We start from the raw sequence: 20,532 nt of genomic DNA on the forward strand, positions 1-20,532 counted from the left end.
TGTGTATTTGACACGATCTTGGTAGATTAAATAATAGAATTTTGAATTAGTGTTTACATTAATTTTGCTGTTATAAAATGAATTTTTCATTTGAAGAGTTGAACGATATGTTAATGATTTACGGGGAAGCTCGAAAAAATGTTAGAGTAGCAGCTCGTTTTTACCAACAAAGATTTCGTAATCGTAGAATTCCACATCATTCTTCATTTGCAAGTATAGAAAGAAGGCTGAAAGAATCCGGAAACTTGTTAATCAAAAGAAATAACTCTGGAAAGCAACGTACAACAAGGACTTTGCATCTGGAAGAGTAAATATTAAATAATATTTTTGAAAAGCCACCTTTAAGTACTCGAACTGTAGGTCGCGCTTTAAGAGTGGACAATTAATTCTACTGTATGGAAAGTTTTAAAAGTGTTTTATCCATACAAATTGGCCAGTGCTCAAGCATTAGAACCTAAAGATTTTCAGGTGCGTATGGAATTTTCAAAATGGTATTCATAAGTGTCGTGAAAATCAAAATTTTCCAAAATATGTGTTATATACCGACGATTTAGACGGTTAGATTTACTAGGGAAGAAATTTTCAACTCTAGAAATAGTCACGTTTGGGGCGAAGAAAATCCGCACTTTCGTGAAAGCGGATTTCAGTTTAAATATTCGGTTAATGTGTGGGTAGATATGGTTGGAGATTGCTTAATCGAGCCTTACATTTTACCAAATAAATTAAATGGGGCATTTTTATACACGCTTTCTGGAAAAAATGTTGGATTAATTGTTGGAGAATAAACCGTTGAATTTTAGTTAACATATGTGGTTTCAACACTTTGGATCATCTGTTCATTTTGATGCAGCGGCAAGAAATTACTCAAACAGACGTTTTAGAGAAAAATGAATTGGTCGGGGTAGACTCAATTGTTGGCCTCTAAAATCACATGACTTAAATCCTATCGATTTTTTAATACGGGGCTATATGAAGTCCTTTTTGCACGAAACAATCATTGAAGCTGCGGCAGAAATCATTCAATCACCAAATTTGAAAAAAAATTTTGAGACGTTCTTGATTTATGGTAAATTTTTGATTTTGACAACTAAACCCCTTAAGAGATCGTGTTCCTATATCAAAATGAATCATTTTGATATAGAATATATTTGGATCTCTTTGTGGTAGATCGTTGTCGGTCGAATATAGAAACATCCTGTATAACATTAAATATTTGTCACAATGCGTTTATCTAGATCATTAAGACTGAATATTCTAAAGAGTTGATACATTAAATTTTTAGCAGAATTCATATATGAAGAATGAATTCATATTTTAGGTGAAGCTATTATTTTACCCGCAATACATTAGAATAAGTTGTTTATTTTCTTAGCGACGACGTTTTGATAGTGGAAGAAAGAGAGACAAAGGGAGAGAATGTGCTTTGTTTTCTCAAAAAATACAGTTTCATGGACTAAGCTAACAACATATTCTTTTATAATGTATGCTTGTGTTCGTTTGAAAGCAGTTTCTCACTCTTTTGAAAAGAATTATGTTGATTTCCAAGACCAATATTCACTGCATACGGCATCAATAAAGTTATGTCCTGTATTTTTTTACCTCTCGACTTGAACTTCATACATATTATAGTGCTTTCATAAAATACTGAAATATTATTATGCCAGAAGCATATTCCAAAGTTTTATTATTTACTTATATGCTATTGACTCATAATAAACACGTATTTAAATAAATAAAAGGAGAATGAGGATTTACTCATCATAACGATGAAAGAATTAATGAATAGAAATAATGAAATGTTGACCAGAATACAACATATAAAAGATAAAGAAAACGGAAGATATAAACGAGAAAATAAAAAATAAATAAGAGATACGAATGACATAGCACAACAAATTGAAAGGAATCCAAATAAGAACGAGAATTCATATCCAATCAAAAAATAACATTACACTCAAAGAAGAACTAGAAAAATGGAAAAATAAAGAAGTAAACTAATCCATGAAAAATAAAAACGATATATTGAAAAACAAAAACAAAGTTAGGAAGATAGGAAAACACAATTGAACTTGACGTTACAAAAAAAGTGAGAGAAATACAAAAGATTATTGCTAGAGAAAGCAAAAGAAGATAGAGATAAAAAAACTAACAATGGCAGGCTCAAAATTGTATAGGGATAAAGCTGACAGATTAGATAAAGGCAACAGTGTAACTAGAAAGAGGAACAGAAAAAAAAACCGGATGAAGGAAAAATCAAGAACTTTCAGAAGAACCATGAAGGAGACACCAAGAAATCAATTACAAGATAGAATAAAAGAAAAGAAGATTGTAGAAGTAAAGGTGGAAGAAAAAAAAGGAAATGACAAAGACAAAAGCATCATAAAAACCATTGCAGATAATAAAAGTAAATGATAAAATGAATAATAGGAACAATTTTGGAGTATCTGGTGGTATAAACGAATAAAAAAAACATGCTAGAGCAGGAGTCAAGTTGATAATAAAGGATGAAAAGATGGATTAAGCGAGCTAGAAGGAAAAATCCAAAAAAACAAAAGATGAAAGCACAGGTAGTACAGAAACGAAAATTGGCAGAAGCAGTACAAAAGATGGAGAGATATACCTGTATCTTATTGTATCTAAAATGCAGAGGACTACAAGAAAGGCTCATAAACGGAGTACGAGCTTCATAGAAACAAACCAAAACGTATTTCATAGTTTGTCAAGAGGTACGAAAAATGTTTAAAACAACAAAAGAAATGAAGCAAGGATGTACACCAAGTACCATAATGTTAGATGGAAGATTGACAAGAACAAAATAAAAGATAGATAAAACAGTTTGAGTCGGACTCCTAACAATGGAAGACCAAATATTCCATATGCAGATGACATAGTGGTAATGACAGGAGATGGGAAAACTTTGCCATCAAACTTTAAAATAAACATTAACTGTCGACGATGATAGTTGGAGAAGACACGTTACGCAATTGAAAATCAAATTCTTGCCTAATGTTTAAATACTAAAACAAATAAAAGCTGAAAAATATAAAATAGAAGCAATACCCATATTGAAATATGGATCCGAAACACAAACATAAAAAATTTTATTTTAAAACCAATATAAACGTAAACGAGAATATAACTAAATGATCTGACCAAGTGATGAGAATAGGAGAAAATCGATATAAAAACGGAAGACATATGAAGAGCGACCTTAAAAACTAGAGAAGAAGCCAGAGACCGAAAAAATGAAGATGTGAAGGAAAAAACTGAACGCTCATTATAGAAAAGAGTGCAAACAACTCTGGCAAAAGAAGCAATGTAACGAATCAAGTATAAAAAGCCTTACACCTAAAAAGGTTAGGAAGACATCAGGATTGATTAATTGAGCTTTTTATGAAGAATGTTTTATAAGAGCGCAAGATTTGAATTTCGCGGCATTTTGACAGTCATAATAGCACATGATTATGACGTGACAGATCGAAAGCTGGGTGTTCACTGTAGAACAACGTGTCCTGATTGTCAGAAATAATTATCAAAATGTTCAAAATAATGTGCCCAATTATCAGATAATTTGGAAGTACTGGTTCGGGTTAACGATGTGAAATAAATAATACGAGATCGTAGGGGTTGTTAAGAATAAAACATCACGGCAGTTTGCGAGAGTATGACAGAGACTTCAATTCGCCATCACAGCAGGCACTTTCCAACATATTCTCACTAAAGGTTCACAGCGTAATGTCTACAAAATTCAACTGACTCAACAACTTCCGCTAGTAGACCATCAACAACGAAATAAATTCACCAATTGGATACTTAAACAAACTGCTGATTTTGCAAACAATATCATTTTCTGTGATGACACCCATTTTTACCTCGATGGCTATGTTAATAGGCAAAACTGTCGTATTTGGGGCTGAGAAAATCCACGAACCATTTATCAGGAAGCAATGCATCCACAACGAGTTACTGTACGGTATGCTTAATCGTCTGGAGAAATAATTGAACCGTTTCTCTTCGAAAAGGAAGAAGGTGAAGGTGAACATTATAATGTTATAAGACAGTTTCTTGTGCCTTATTTGGAAGCTATAGATCTTGGCGACATGTGGTCTCAGCAGGACGGTACCGCCCGTAAAACTACTACTACTTTGCTTCCGGTAGTGTCATTTCCCGATTTAGTGACCAGAATTGGCCGCACCTTTAGACTTCTGGCTGTGGGGTTATATGAAGTCACAAACTAATGCTAATAAGCCTCCGGCCATCAAAGCATTTAAGACCGAAATTAGACGCTGTTATGCTGAAGTACCACCACATGTATTTAATAACGTAATTGAGAATTTCGTCAAAAGGGTAAGTATATTCTAACAAAAGATAAAATATAAAAAGCATTGAATGAGTTCCTAAGAATTTGTAGCAAACAATGGTAATCCATCACACTGGCCTGCAAAAAACTCTTTTCATTGACGAGAACAGTTATCATGACAAGTCTTCAGCATGCAAATAAATGAAACACATAGATTTTGAATATTATGGTATTTCATGAAAATGACGGAATAGTAGTAGTAGTAAGAAGTAAGAAGAAATAGCAATAATAAATTGGCCAATTTTTACAGTACTACTTATACCTGAATGCGTACATCGAGAGCATATGTGCAGGTATAAAGACATTATTTTGGATTCCTGTATTTAGCTTGTAATATCTATTACCGCAAATAGAAGAAGAACAATTATAAAAGACTTAACAACAGATTAACAAAGAGTTAATACTTTCTTATCAATGCGATTAGAGTCATAGTCTCTTAACCTAACCTAATCATTCTTAAATTAAGACGCTTTTTTGTGGAAAATTTTAAATACGAAATTTTTTAATTATTTTGAACCTAATACCAAAAATGCACTCATTCTCATAATTTTTTATATTTCATATAATATTAAACATTTGCTCATTTTGGAAAATCTTAGATGTTGCTGATGGTTTTTCGTTTTGTTTTAATGACAATAATCATTCAAAAGTTCGTATGTTTGCCCATCTCTAGGACTCACTTCGGCAGATCAAATTTTCTTGTGGGATCGTCGAACGATCTTTCGGATTCGACACAAGTAGTTTGCGCTAGATGCACGGATTTTTTTAATGTGCCTGTGCTCTCGATGTACGTGCTCTCCTCGATCCCCACCTTTATACCTTATTATGGTGGTCATTTTGTAGTTTTTTTCCTTCTCCTCGTTTGTCTCTGATTCAACAGACCGATTTTGTAGTTTAGTAGGTAATCACAAATAATTACATGCCATATTGCAAAAAATAAATTGAAATAAAAAATCTGAAACTTATGTTATTGTTGTATCATCACTAACTTAAAACTAGAAATGTGCTACTGAAGAATATAGTCTCTTTAAAATATAATAAAATTATATTATAGTATCACTCATTATTTTTTAAATATTCTAAATGTGTTGCCTGTTTTTCGAATTTTATTAAAACACCAATAGATACGCCTTTTGCAACATTTATTTTATATTAGTTCAATCTACAGAGGACAAAAAGTTTGATTTACCAAAACATAGAAAATATCAAAAAAATTGTATAAACATCTATACAAAAAAATGAACTAAACTAAAACTAGCCAATGAATTTCTAATAGCGTGTTTTGACGCCCCTCGCTCTAATTACAGCTTCCATTCGTGTTGGAAGGCTTCTAAACAGGTTCTGGACGTATCCTTGCAGGCCCATTCAGGGCGGGTATCTCGCCCTCTTCTAAGTACTGCTGAACCACTCTAGCAGCATGTGGACGAGCATTATCGTGCATTAGCACAGAGTTGTCACCGATATGAAGCATATAGGACACTACATGGGGCTCTAGAATATTGGTTATATACCTATCAGCATTTAGTCTTCCATCATTCACTGGTACTAACCTCGAACCTCGAAAGAAATTCTTCCCCAAACCATGAAAAAGCCACCACTAAAGCTTTCAGTTTGACAAAAATTAACCTGTTCATGCTGTTCTTCACGTCGCCTATGTACTGCTACTCGGCTATCTGATGAATACAGACAAAATATTGATTCATTCGAGAATAATATTGGACCAATCTTGAATATTCCAATTTGCGTATTCTCGAGCAAATTCCAATCTTGCTACTCAATGTTCTCTGGTAAGACGTGGACTTCTAAGTGGCACTCTGGCTCGTATACCTGCTTCTCTCAGCCTATTTCGAGCTGTTTGTAGGCTTATTCGGATATTACGAGCAGCCAACAAATCTGTTTGCAGCCTTCGAGCTGTTGTATGCCTAATTCTTGACGCCATCAGCCTCAAATAATGATCATCTTCTACTCAAGTTACCCTTCCGCGGCCTTGTTCGGGTCTCCTAGTTAGCTGCCCTGTTTCTTGGTAGTGAATAATAACTCTGGATATAGTGCTTTGTTGTTAAATTTTCACTATACAATAACTAATTTGCTTAGAAAGTTCTCAATGCAGTCTCCAAGACAAATTCCCAAATTTTTTTAACATTACCTATAATTTGTCATTTTGGCAGAAGATCCTTCCGCTTCACAGTTGAATTATTTAAATTCGCACTTTTTATAATTATAACAATTACTCGTAATTATAGTTCATCCAATATTTGTTCGAGAATACATCCTATATTTTTGTAAGGAAATCTAAAACTGGACAATGGAAGTAATTTCTCAACCTCTTTTGCATAGAAATCAAAATCAGCTGTTTATTCCCATTTCTCTCAATATAAAGTCTCATGCCCTTTTGTACGCCGAAGGGAATTAATAGTCTTATTCATTCGAGTGCTTTTTAAGTTCATCGACCTCCTAGCAATGAATGTGTTAAAAACACAGTCGTTTCCGTGAATTTTTTTTACAAGGATTTTGCTTTTAGAGACTTTCAATTTTTTTTTAACTCTGCACGCATAAAAGTTTGATATCATTAAAAACGATTTATTTTTAGATTCCTCTCCACTTTATGTATGTGGTTACTTTGAAGACTCGGTTGCGGTCAGCGGACAATTCATCCACCGTTCAGGATATTGACATTCGCCTCCAGTAGATATGTAGAAAGCAGGATTTTCTTTGTGTCTGCTACATTTAGGTGCTGTATGTATAATAAATAGAGAGAGGTTTATTAAGACTTCAAAATTAGTTAAAAAAAGTAAGAAATTCTGGACAGTTATTTGCCCCTACTGTTCTATAGGGAGAGAGCGTATGCAGGGATTTTGTCTGTCTGTCCGCATGAGATTACAAAGCAATAATTGCATAGAGGAAATAAAAGTTTTGGTTCCTAATACTATTAGAATTGATTTAGTTTCAAAAACTGAAGTTATGCAGGAACTAGCACAAGAGATGGTATTCTTAATAACTTTAGTAACCACACTCAAAACGTTACTACATATCCATGACTATTATAGTTATCAGAAATCCATTTTATTAAAATTTTATTCTGATCAATTGTATATATTGTGAAATATGAATAATTTGAAAAGATATTCGATGTTATTGTTCCAACTCATTTGCTTCGATGTTTATTCGATTATCAATTATTATTATATTATCAATGTCGAGAATACACCATGTTTTCCCTCATATTTGGTAGGAGAAGGAAAAGGTAATCTGGCACTATCAATGTTTTCCGTAAGTGGTGGATCCTTCAGTTCTATAAATACGACGCTATTAAATAACGAGACTGGTTACGAAAAAGGGTTTTATTATAGAAATTATTCTACATTCAAATGCTCCCCTTCAATATATTCCCCTCCCCTCTCCACACACCTTTCCATACGTTTTTTCCATTGATCGAAGCAGTGCTGGAAGTCTTCTTTGGTGAGAGCCTTTATGACCTCTGAGCAGTTCCGTTGACTCAAGAGCTTTTGGTCAGGAGTCAGATTTTTTGGCACCAACTTCGCACAGACTTTTGTCATGTGTATTTCCACATGTAAAATTTATCTAACCGTGTCTTTATCGGCGTTTCCAGCCTTTGCAATCATTCGGATGCTCAATTGTCGATCTACACGTACAATTTGGATCATTTTGGTCACTGTTTCTGGAGTTGAAATAGTCACAGGGCGACTTGGGCGTTGGTCAACTTCAGTACTATCTTGGCCATCACTAAAGGGCTTACACCACTCAAAAACACTCGCACGAGATAGAAAATTGTGCCCATAGGACTCTGGCAACAATTTATAGCACTAAGTTGGAGTTTTTTTTTCAATTTAACAAGAAATTTGAGATTGATACGTTTCTCCTATTTCCCGTTCCACAAGGTTTCCGGCACGAAAAAAAAGACACGTATTGGCGATCCAATGACTATCATGTTTGATGATTCTATTCAACGCAAGCTTTCAAATTGTTCTATTGAATTGGCTTAACTGAGGAAAACGGTATCATATCACTGATTGGTCGCGATTATTTGGTACAGATCAGTTATTTTCAAAAAAATTAGTAAAAGAAAGCACAATATTTTGAAATTAAATGTATTTGAAGAAGCCATTTGTGCACAACTACTTTGGATGCATCTTCTATATTGCAACAATAAAAAACCACCCACCCTCTGTTGTATCGGAAAAATTGGCGGTTGCAAGTGACAATTCTTTCTTCTATTCCAACAATAGTAACAAAGTCACCAATTTAATTAAGTTCTTTTCAGTATCAGCCATAAAGAACGTTTCATTTTCTATTTTTCAAACAAATCACTTCGACCATAAATTGTTGTCATCAACGAACGATGAAACAGACTTTTTGAGAATAAAGCTACGAGCCCCGTCCCATTTCAGTTATCCTCACAAAATCCGATATTATTAAACTTGATCTTAAAATGCCAAAAAGTAGCTATTAGTAAAATGTTTTAAACTCTTAGTTTTACGTCTAAAATAGGTTTTGGATGAATATGGTCAAATATTTTGAATGATATTTAATATGATGGAAATAGATAGGTCTTGTTGATAATTTTTTATGCATATGCAAGGGTTCATTGTTTCCAAAATTGTGTTCAAAGTTTCATTAGGTGTAAAATACGCAAATAATAAAGTAGGCTGTGTAAGTCATATTTTTACAAAATGTTTTTTTTAAGTGACAGATAGATTTTTGAAGTAATAAGGTGAGTATAATTTTTAAAATGGGTAGAGGAATAGTTATTGATGAAAAAATTCGATTAATCATAATGAACTTATTCAAAAATGGGAAAAAGAACTCAAAAATCGCGAAAGTTCTAAACATGTCAAAATACAGTGTTCGAAATATAATTCGCTTGTATAAAGCAAATGGTTCGATTGTCCCCAAACGCCGGTACGTAAGAAAATCGAAATTGTCAGATAAAGATAAACGAGCGTTAAAAAGAAGAAAAAGACGTGCTAACTATGGTCAACTAAGTGTACTTTGGAGTAATGCAGTGGATAGGCGGGTTTCAAGATCCACATGACAGAGAGGCTCAAAAATTAGGATTTCGGACATACAAGGTGAATTTTGTAACACCTTAGTTTAATGCATATTTGAATTTTCTTTATATAGGCCAAGGAAAAGCCATTATTGACTCAAATCCAAAAGAAAAATAGACTTAAATGGGCCAAACAGCATGAAAATTGGAATTTTCAACAGTGAAGCTGTATACATTGGAATGATGAGTCTCGTTTTGAAGTTTACGTGGGTGACGATCGACAAAAAATGAAGCTTTTCATCCAGATTGTTTGAAGCGGAAAGTAAAATTTCCGGCATCTGAGATGGTGTGGGGCTCGATATCTGTAAGAGGAGTGAGAAAACTGCATTTCATAAACGGAATTGTCAATACTGAAAAGTACCTTGATATTTTAGAAGAATCATTGTTCCTAACAAGAGATGTAACTTTAACCGCTGGGAAAGCCTTTATTTTTTAGCAAGATGGAGCAGTATGCCATAAGTCAAAAAAGGCCTTAAAATGGTTTCCTTACAACAATATTCTACTTTTAAAGTGGGTTCCAGTAGTCCAGATTTATCACCAATAGAAACACTTTGGCATGAAATGAAAAAGCAGTTGCGTGCAAATTCCATGAACTGTCATGAAATTAAAAGAAAAACTACAAGAAATATGGGATGATTTTACTCCCGAATACTACCAGAATTTAATAAACACCATGCCTCAAAGATTCACGGCTGTTATTAAAAATAAAGGGGATGTTACGCAATGGTAACTTTTAAAAGTATGTTAAATATTTAAGCTTTTCTGATTACATTTGGTTTTTGTTTTTTTTTTTTTGGTTTGTAATTATAACATATGTTAAGACTTGTAACTCCTGTAAAAGTATCTAAAATGTTTATAGAAAATATAAAGTGCTCAAAACGAAACAATTTGCCGGTTTTCAATAGCGGAAAAAGCAATAATTAGTATTTTTTTTTTTCAATTGGGCCAACTGAAATGGGACAGGGCTCGTAATGTACTGCAATAGACCTTCACAATCTTTTATTACAGTTATTATTTTTCGGTAATGCTCAAATATTCCATTCCATTCAAATAATTTTTAACATAGTTAGCAGGTGCTATAAATTAATTTGTTTATTACAATCATGCTTTCTAGTTATTATGTATCACATATCTGTTTGTACAATACTATCGTGTTAGTTTGAAATATATTCAAATAGAGATTCAAATAGAGATTCAAATAGAGATTCAAATAGAGATTCAAATAGAGAATCAAATAGAGATTCAAATAGAGAATTGAATAGAGAGTCTCATATAGATTCAAATAAAGTCTAATAGAGAATCAAATAGAGCTTTAAATAAAGAAGCAAATACATATATATCGAATAGAGATTGAAATAGGGATTCAAATAGATATTCAAGTGTAGATTCAAATAGATATTTAAAAAGTGATTCGATAGAGCGACTTAAACTAATCAAGAAGTGCTCGACTAGCTGTACCTGGTTCTTACAATCGCAAGTTATATTGAATCCATCCTACTAGGGAGTATTTTAGACTTGTTCAGTTGAAATAAGTTGTATGTTACCGGCAAAGTATATAATCCGGCATTCTATATAATGCCTAGTCATTCCATCCACGTTATATGCTTTGCCTAGACAATACATAGTATGACGGCCACATTTCCGTCAAAGCGTGAAATAAACAAAGCAAAGCCGTAGAAAGAGATATACGGAGTCAAGGCGTACGGTGTTTACGATTTCATAGGTCAGTCTGCTCCAAACCAGTTCTGTGTACGTTTACAGTTCGCAATGGCTGATATCGTCAAAGAAGCGTGGAGAAATCGATTCTACGAAAATCTTTCAAAACAAAAGTTCTATAAGAGTTCGCTGATGTTTGATAATGACAAGATTGAAAGTTTCGTAAGAAAAATGAATTCTGTGAAAAGTAATAATACAAAAAAGAAACCTCAAGACTACTGGCTACTACAGCATTATGACGTATTGAATATTCAAGGAGTGGAAAAGCTTATTCTGCCTGTGATTGAAAACGAGTCACAAGTGATATATTATTGCTCGACTGAAGATTTATTTGATATTTTGAAACAAGAGACATTTAAAATCTTGTTAGCGTGTTATTGTGGAATACGTCTTCACCTTGACAAAGACTTCAAAAGTAATATTGTGTAGGTTGTAAGGTGGAATTCTAGTGAAACATATAATGGAAGGTTCTTATTATCTCTTTGAAAAATGAATCGTTATTTTTGGGAAATGTGAATTTGGTAATGAAAAAGGTTTCATGTTATTTTCAGAAGCTCAGACAAAGTGAATGAATTTATATGTATAAAGTAATTTGAATAATGATGGCGCTGCCATTTTCAAATCCGTATGATGTTCATGAAGTACCATCTTTCAAAAGACTATGTGTAGAATTTCATGACATTTCGATTGGTGAGAAAAAAGTGACAGTCATTTAAGTGAAGCTACTTTTGTTATTTTCAAAACAATGGATTCTAAATAATTTCGTGTGTTAATTTATTATTGTTTTCGATGAAAAAAATTAATCTACAAGCTCAGCAACGGCTTCAAAAGTATTATTCGGACTCTGCTCCATCAGAAAGAACCATTAGTTATTGGTTCGCTGAATTTAAACGTGGTCATAAGACGCCGAAGATGGTGAACGTTCCGGTCGTCCAATTAAAGTGGTTACTCCAAAAAACAGACTACAAATTGGTTGTATCTAATCGTAAGTTGAAATTGCGAGAGATAGCTGAGGTCATAAAGATAACAGAACGCAATGTGTTCACAATTATGCAGAAACATTTGACCACGAGAGAACTTTTTTCAAAGTGGTTGCCGCGTTTACTCACAATCGATCAAAAATAACTTGTTGGCCATATTCACAAGTAATAGATAAGATTTTTTGCGTCGATATGTGACAATGGATAAAACATGAATCTATCACTTCACTCCGAAATTAAAACGATCATCATCTCAGTGGACTACGGTGAACTACGTCGGAAGCTTCCAAAAGCACAAGAGTAAACTGGAAAGGTTATGGTTTTAGTATTTTGGGTTGCACATAGAATATTGTTCATCAACAATCAGCAAAAGGGAGAGACAATCAATAGCCAATACTACATAGAGTTGTTAGATTGTTTGGATGCAAAAATCAAGGAAAAACGGCTTCATTGGTACTCTTTGCTTAACTCGATAAAATTTATGGTTTAGGAGATATGTAGATTTTAAGATCGTTGTACATAAACATTCTGAAGAAAATTATAATAAATTATAATTATTTTTTGAAAATACTTATTGAAACACAATCAAACATTTCGAATTGAACACGATACTGTTGAACATCGTGTTACTTACATTAGAAAAAAATTGAAATGTGGGAAAATTTTGTTGGTTAGCCTAAAACTTATCAAATAAAAACAATAAAAAAACTATAATAAATGTTGGAAGTGGGCACTTCTTCTCAATTCCGGAGTCTATGGAGGATATTTCTTGAACTTGGAAGAGCATACCAAGATTCTGTTTTAAAACGTCACAATGGAAGTTTATTCTATCGATCATTTCGTTCCTTGTGTTGCATATATCAAGCTTTTAAGATGTCCCCAATGAAATAAATTCATTATATCAAATTCAGGGAAATCAGGACCAATCCACGTATTAGGAAAAATGTTATTATGTTATATTATATAAAAGTATAATCTTGTTATATGATATAGTATAATCTGTGTCTATTCGGATTCAACAAAATTCTCCTATATTATGTAGTTTTCGAATGGTACGAAATTAAAAATGTTTAAATGGATTTTTATTTCGAAAGTTATTGGAAATTTGAATGGAACAATGCTTTTCCTGTCCATTTCATGTAAATGCCGCTCTCTCTGTCTTGAATATCAACTCAATGGTTGATGCACGCTTCAGATCATTAAAATTTCTAACACAATTTATCACCTAGCACTTTGTATACAAAATATCATATACTCATCCACCGACAAACAATACTTACATTAAGCAATTAAAATGTTTATTATCATTCGCTTAACAACAACCAGACCCCAAAGTTTGAGGTTAATCCACATTACCCTCCAAAGTGTATGAATAAGGGCCTATAATTGAATTAGTTCATGAATACTGGCTCTAAAAAGACAAAAGCGGCCATCAACACCTCTAAATTCAGGCTATTCATCAATTGAATTTGCTTTTAGGAGGTACGATCTAAATCGTGTACATTGTATAAACAATTATGATGCCCATTGTATAGTTTCAAACTCTACTAAAGCTAAAAGCTGAGGATTACTTCTTTAACGTCACAAATAATAAACAGTAGTCGACAAAGTATATTGATAATCATAAAAACTATAACACCCGACTTACTTTGAATCCGAATGGATGTTCCAAAAATATAAAGAAAGGATACTAAAGAGATTTTAGTAAGCATCCAAGCTGATCCTTCTAGCTAATAATATTGATAACAACACTTTTTTCATACTTAGGAGATAGAAAAGACTGGATGTATTTTTCTGTTATTATCACAAGAGGTATACTCAAGTTGAGGGTATAACTTCTAAAAAATTTCAAGAAATATCATTTATAAACCAAATTAAGCAGAAATATCCAATCTTATCCTAAGTACATCGTAAAATCAAATAATTTTCCAAGTGCTCATGTAGAAATGTCATCCCTAAGATACCCTACAGAAAATGGTAGCTTCGGATACAGGGGTAGTTTTGACGGGGTGAAGGGAATGACCATTTAGATTTTCAATCATTTTGCTCCAAACTGTCATTTTGCCAAATTTTAGGAATATGGTCGTAACCCAATTTCCACAAGGATTGAGTGGGGTGCTTAAGGAGTTAGAAAATAGGATGTAATAATACAATATCAAAATTGCTTTCTAAACAGAATTTTTTTATTTTCTTGACATTATTTAAATAAGTGTCCTTTATGTCAAATGCATTAAAATGGTTGCAATATGTTGGAAATAAAAAAGCATTCAAAATTTGGTTGAACATATCTCATTATTTCACGTAGAAGCATTCTATATTTGATCTTCTTAAAAAGTGGAAAACTAAAATTTTTTACTCGAGAAAGAACAGAAAGACAGAGTCGGGGATGTCGTAAGAAAATTACCGCGTGAATACCATTTTCTACAGAATATTGTATCGCGGAAATTAGCATGATATGGTGAAGAATACGGAAAAAAAGCGTATATCCTAAATAAATCCTAAACCAATGAGAATGGATATCAAGGTGCTGTCGTCAACAAAGGCTAAAACATTTTGCGAATTATATAGTGATTGTTATTGACAATGGAAAATATTTTACACTTGCCCTAACAATCTAAGATGACAAGAAAAAGCAAAATTCGATGATGAAACTCTGATCTGGTGTGTGCGATTTCGACAAAAGAGATATCCAGACCTTATGTTAGTCGAGTAAGGGGGAAAATGTAGATTCTGAAAGGTATATACAATATGAATAAGATAACCATCCTAATTTACCTTAAGCCCATCCAACTGAAGATTTTTAGGGTATTTTATATCGCAAAATGTATGATGGAGGGTGGTAAGCAGCAAATGAGGAACAATTATATCAGAAAAATACGTTAAATAGAGTCGTGCATGAACTAATGGGCAGACAATTTCGCTTAGTTGAGGAGCACGGTCCCCAATCTATTGGGACATACGTTATGATCGAAAAAGTTCACCCAATGGTACTGGAGAAATAGAAGAAGCTATTAACATACCAAAAGAACGCATTTGCCATAATCTGACGGAAGAATTATGTATACCTAATGTATTCGCGCTTTGTGGTTGCCCTCATTATAACAAAAGCGCATTCAAATGATCATTTCCCATGCCTCATTTCTGCGTTTCAGATAAAATCATTCAATTTATAACTGTTGATGAAACCTCAATCCAAGAATAGACTCCTGAAATTAAAAATCAACCAAAACTGCTCCAAAAACAGCAATTCCGGAGTAACCATCAAATATTATTTCAAATTCAAAAAATCCACATATAAAAAAAGATAAAGAAACATAAAAAGCTATTGAGCGAAAAAAGAAATTGTTGACAAAATCTTTGCACTTTTTTGCTCATAACTTTCTAAATTCTCGGTTAATGGCAAAATTGTCGGGACGCGAAATATCGTCAATAATAGCTTTTTAGCCCTTTAGTTAAGATGGCGGCCGGGGGACAATGGGTGGAACCCACAAACTTGGGGTTAAGCTTTCCTCAACCCCCACACATCGGTAAAATAAAAGTGCGTCCTCATAAAAATTTCAATTCGCATCAGCTATCCATTATATACTATATATATATATATATATATATATATATATATATATATATATATATATATATATATATATATATACACCATCTCAAAGCAGCGTCGGATTTAGGAAGGATCTGCGAATTTCGTAAATAACTTAAAGACTGTGCACTGAAAATGAGATATTACAGCAAATGAGTTTCAATGAGACAATTTAAAATTTTGCCACAACTAAATTGGGAAAGAAGTTTTTAAATTAAAGTTTTATATAGTTTATGAAATAATATTTCAATTTCAATAAATCGCCTTCTATAATAAAAAATTCACCAAAGACGCGTCCGCCATTTATAAAAAACAGATGAAAAGTGTCCCCGAAATTCAAAATTCTAACGTAGTTTGACAGGGCCGGTCTAAGGACCCATTTCGCGAGCTTGTTCCTAACATTATTGTAGCTACTAGATTTTTTTTCTCTTTTGAAATATATTTTTTATATGCCTCTATTACTTTTAGAATGTTATTGTATGGACTATATACAAATATGTTCCTTGAAAAGCAAGATATATTCTACGAGATCTAGTTTTCTAAAAATAAGTTTCAGGTTAATATCCGTACAATTTTCCACAAAAGATTTCATATATGATCTTACATTTCTTTATAAAAACCCAATTCTCAATATACAATATCCTTTGCTTTGACATATGTAGTAGCTTCCTTGGATAGAAATATTTCCATATTGAGATTAAGTTTACTCGAGCCTCACATGCTGCTGACGCCTAATGGGTTGAAATAATCTTGTTTTTCCGAGGTTTCGTAATACTGATTTCGCTAACACTCCCGCCTCACTCCCAGTTGAGCGCTTTACCTCGTGTAAAGACAGAAATTCCGTGATTTTGTATGTTACAATAGGATTAAATACTATTAGGTGTTTTCTACCACACATAATGTCATTATTTACAATTAAGAAACCCAAAAAGATAATGTTCTTAACATAATATACGATCGTCGGCTAGAAATTACGTATCATAGGTAATTAGAAGGTGAAAAATGGTTAGAGGGCGTTCAAGTATTATGTATCGATGTTTTGGATGAAAGAGGTCTTATAAAACGTTAAGATGCGTTAAGATTCCAACTGAGGTATCTCCGTATGCCTCAAACTCATAATATCTCACATGACGATCTTTTACGCTCAATTCATTTTTTTTTTGACCAAGATAAATGTTTCAAATATCTGTAAACAACTCACGTACCACTCGTATGACAACACTTTCTGAGTACGTTCAACATTAAAAATGTCAAACATCATGGTGGCAATGTCAGATTTGACATATTTACATCAGTGTTGCCATATCTCAAAACTTAAGTAGCAGTTCTCGTATTAAATAACAACATGAAAAATAAAATAAAAAATATATGCCTATATTTGGAATCATAAATCTCTTGTTCCATGTTTCATTGCCACAAAAGTTTTTGAAACAATTACAAAGTTATTTTAGCAATTTCAGGTGCTTCACTCAACATAATTATGACTTTCAGGTTGAAATCGTCACTTGAGTGTTGCGTAACGTTTAGGGGGAAAAGAGGATACAGAAAAACGTTACAGCGCTTTACATGAGGGGCGGAGAGGTGAAAAATCATCAAAAATTGCGTTACGTAATACTTGAACGACCCCTTACCAATAATTTCGAAAAGTAAATTGTAGACAACAATTTTTCTCGATTGATATAGTCCGTAGAGATATGTTAATAATATTTGAAATAGAAAACTATTCTAACTATCACAAAAACTATACTTATTTCTAAATATACTTTTTTTTAATATAATTTCATATAATTTGTACCTCAATGAAAGATTTCATTTGATTGTGTATTCATTTAGTTATTTGTGTGTTTGTTTTTTAGTTATTTAGAAGCTGTTGCCTACAAATTGTAATCAATTTTTTTACAAAAAACATTTTCTCTCTCTCTTTCTTCCTAGAAGACGAGGGGAGATAACAAGTAACGTGGTGAAGAAAAACCGAAGACAAAAAACAAAAACTCCAATTTACAAAACAACAATCAGACCTATAATGACCTACATGTCAGAAACAAGACCAGAAACATAAAAAACAGAATAGCTCTCGAAGATCACAGAGATGAAAATTCTCAGGCGGATCAAGCGGAAAACACTAGCAGATCGAAAAAGAAGCGAAAACATCAGACGATCATGTAACATAGATGAAATCAATTGTTATCCTAGCGTAAGAAACAATGGATCCAACATATAAGTTGAATGACGATATACTAGGGCAAATAGAAAAAGATGAATCTCCAATTGAAATGAGGAGTATATGTCGACCAAGAAAGAGGTGGACTGACAATCTAGAAGCAGGGTGAGGAAAGATATTGAAGGAATAGGCGATACACCTATCATGGTAAAAAGAAGTGGAGGAAGAAGACTTTGTCACTAAATTTACCATACCATAGAGGGAGCTGTTAAGCGTTTTTTGCTTATTAAATTTTTTAAAAATATAACTAGTTTCAACATTAAAATGTCATGGGAGTTCATTTGATTATCTAGATCTGCTGGATGGATTTTTATGAAAAATTTTGGAAGCGGTTGTACAACAATAATAATGTTTATAAATAATAATAATTTTTTTTTAGAAAACGGATTGTGGTATAAACTATATCAAATTATAATGAAAAAAGATGAGATATTTAGAAATAGTTTCTGTGATAATTAGAATAATTTTTGGAATCAGTTTTTTTTCACAAGTACGTCGATTTTCCTTATTTTTTTCGGATGTTTTCCGACCTATAAAACTTCTGGCGTTATTACATCGTTACTGGCTGGCATTTTCATATCCGACCTGTACAGAGTGCCAGAAATGCCGTTTATTGATGTACCAATTACGGGCCCCCCGTTTCCAAGCTCAAACGTCGTGTGAACCTTATCGATGCTGTTTTATGTAGCCATTTCTGGGATTATATGGATTATTATTTATATTAAAATATTGTTTAAACTAGAAGAAACAAAACTACAATAAAACAAGCGCTAGTTAATCCATTGTAAAAATCACAGGTAAGAGTAAATAATTTATAATTTATTTTTAATTTATAATATATAATAGTAAATAATAGTAAATAAATAAACGACGCGCGCTTGCTGGTGTCATAAAAGGGGGCACGCCCGCCGGAAAATTAACATGAAACGGAGGATCCAAACCTAACTTTTTTAAATTATTTATATTTCCACAATATTACAAAGGGCTTTGGTAGAATGATTAGAGATTTGCGCTTTATATTTCACGAACTCGACGAAGATGAAGAAGATGTTATCGACAGTATCGACGCGCCGAGGAAACAAAAAAGTTATTTGGTCTAGAACGAGTATTTAAATTTTGCTACATTTTTTAATTTTGATCTAACGAAAACATGAGTGTTATTTTCATCATTCGATTCCATTGTTAACTTTCAATTTTTCCCTTACCTTCCAAGTTACCGCATCACTTTTTTTGGATTCGACTGATTCTTTGTATTTCCTGACAAGATCAACCAAAAACACTACTTCATAGAAATTGCAGGATTTTTGTTCTTTGCTCATTCTCTTACAAAACTTTCTTAAAAAATTCAACAAATATCGGGAAAATGTTGTTTATGTTAAGTAGTAAAATTGGCCCTTAATAAATAAACATAAAACATGTCGTGAAACAACCCCCTTAAAATCATTTTTCATTATAACATATAAAAAAACAATAAATTTTTGACGGTTATAAATATAAGCTTCGGCATCATTGTTCAAAAAACTTTAAAAAGCTCACAATCTCTGTTTGCCAGTGTAATCTGATAAATTAAAATTTATATGAACGTTGCTCATATCTGATATATAACATTCTGTTTACCGGCACGCGAGAGTGTAGCTTGAAGTGTGTTAATAATGAATGAATATGGTAATTCTCTTTTCATATTCCGCATCACTTCATATGATGGATGGCGGGGCGTGATGACAGGCATTGTACGAGAAATAACCCAATACGAAGTATAAAAGATGTCGTCACATAAATTTCGAATCTAATTCCAGCTCAACCTCGTTTCTCCTATAAGGATTCTGCATTAAATTAACAATCAAAAGTTTCTTTGCCTTAATGCAAATAGAACTTATTAAGTCTTGATACTAAAGGAGTTGAAATTAGTGTTTAATACCATGGCTTTATATAAAGTTTATATGCGCAGACTCATACATAGTTAATAGCAGTTAAATGAAATAGTGTCATTCAGGAAACATCTGAGAGGAATAGAACATTTATTTGCAAATTACTGAAGATTAGAGTTTATTCTAAAATGGAGGCGCTTATAATTTCAGTTAAACTTCACTAATAATTATTTCTCATTCATATTATTGAAATAAGCATCGCTTTCCTTTAAGAAGCTCTCCTAATCCCTTTAAGCAGATGACGAATCATCACTTTCTTCCTTCTTGGTCTACCACCTCGTTTTTGTTATTTTTTTAATAGCTGTGGATACGTAGAAAGTGGGAGGAGCAAGTTGTCAAAATTATCTTTATTTTCTCCACTTCAAAGCACTTCAGTCGCCACGGAACAGTGGTCAAAACAACACCGAGCATTTTAGCAAACCGGTTGCAATGTAGCAGCTCAGCGTCGACCAACAACCAGTGCCTAGTGTAACTTCCATGAAGACAAATTTTGAACATATCGGTAAAGAGGTGCTCTAGGAAATCTGTTCAAACTTCTGGGAATAATGAAGGCGTAGGGATGCTCTAGTGCCGCTCTTGGAATTCCCGACAGGTCTGTCCGAAGAACATTGAGGTTAGATTGGCAACATCAACCTTATAAAATTTCAAGTGATTTAAGTATCGATCA

At 32.9% G+C, this 20,532-nt stretch overlaps 1 protein-coding gene across 1 annotated transcript in view; it reads left to right on the top strand.

The window, feature by feature from the left end:
• The window catches only part of LOC130894066 (uncharacterized), a 209,636-nt gene that overhangs the window by 161,655 nt on the left and 27,449 nt on the right, over nucleotides 1-20,532 (top strand). The window lies entirely within an intron of this gene.

Source organism: Diorhabda carinulata, chromosome 5, assembly GCF_026250575.1.
Source record: "Diorhabda carinulata isolate Delta chromosome 5, icDioCari1.1, whole genome shotgun sequence".
Lineage (NCBI taxonomy): Eukaryota > Metazoa > Arthropoda > Insecta > Coleoptera > Chrysomelidae > Diorhabda > Diorhabda carinulata.